This window comes from Micropterus dolomieu, linkage group LG12, assembly GCF_021292245.1.
Source record: "Micropterus dolomieu isolate WLL.071019.BEF.003 ecotype Adirondacks linkage group LG12, ASM2129224v1, whole genome shotgun sequence".
Taxonomy (NCBI): Eukaryota; Metazoa; Chordata; class Actinopteri; order Centrarchiformes; family Centrarchidae; genus Micropterus; species Micropterus dolomieu.
In genome coordinates, this window is record NC_060161.1 from 4,934,138 (window position 1) to 4,935,508 (window position 1,371).

Here is a 1,371-nt window from a genome sequence, read left to right on the forward strand (position 1 = left end):
TCTGCTGTTCTTCCTTGGGGCAGGGTGCAGCTTCCCCCGGGACATGCCGTCTGGGGTCCTTTGCAATTAGGGATTGTAGGGCGATTGTCGATGCATCTTGATGCATTGTGCTTTTTCCCTGTGCATGGTCTCTGGATGGCTGCTGGGAGTTTAGTTTGTGCATTGGAGTCCGGGGGATGCATTTCCTCGTTGGCTTGGTGGGACCAGTTTGCGTCCCTGGTTTGCTTTGTTGGCCTCAGATCCATGCTACCCCATTTCTCTGTCGGCCAGTTGTTGGTGGTGGTGCGGGGCAGGGCTGTGCTCCGGTTTATTCTGGGCTTGTGCCTGGAGTTCTCGGCCCCTGACTGTGGTTGGGTGGGTTGTTGGTGGCATGTAGCTGAGCTGGTTGATTTTGCCTCATTGCTGGTTTGGCTGGTGTTGCACGGCGGCCGGGGGGCGTTTTGCTGCCAGGCTGGGACTTGCTGCTGGTGTTTCTCTCCGCTGGCTTTCGCTGTCGTGTTGTTCCGTTTGCTCTCTCTCGTTTGCCCGGCCTCGCATACGGGATTCGCGGGGGGCTGCCGGGCATTGGGTGTTGCCGTGCTCGCGCAGTGCACTGGGCTCGTCACTTGTGCATTGATGTTGATGATTGCGTGGCATTTGGGCGTTTTGGTTGTTCGCTGTGCGGTGGTGGTCCAGGTTGTGTGCACTTGCGTTTGGATGGTCGTATTTATTATTTGTATTTATTTTTTGGCCCATCTGTTGGTGGGTCGGGGTCTTCCGCGTTTGCATCGTGGTGCATCTGAGAGTCTTTTATTTTTTTTTGTATTTTTTTCTTCCCCCTATTGGCTACTGGGGTTCTTGCCTGCCTGTTACAGTCGTGGCGTCTCTCACTAACAACTACATTCTTTAACAGGCTTATGCGCACACAAATGTACACACACACACACACACACACACACAGTCTCACACACAGACACAAACAAATGTAGGTTGTCCCTGGTAGAATTATTCCTGATGCTTTTCTTTCAGTTACTTATTTAAATTAATTATTATTCCAGCTCTCGTGGCTGTGCTGTGTTGCTTATTTAGTGTGTGTGACTGTTTCTTGTTTTCATTTTTCTCTCAGTTGTGTTAATATGTCAGCTGTTTATTGCTGCTGTTCGGCTGGTTGTCTTTTACTATTATTATTATTTTGTTAGTTTGTTTTTGTTTGTGTTTGTTTGTTTGTTGTTGTTTTTCTCCTCCTCCCCCCTCTCTGTTCTGTTGCAGGTTTCGTTCCCCACCTTCCATCCCCCTTCTCTTACAGGTCTTGTCCTTTCTCTGTGCTGTTTGTTTGTGCCCCCCCATCCCCGTGTCTGCCCCCCTGTCCGGCCCGGTGACAAATCAATACAT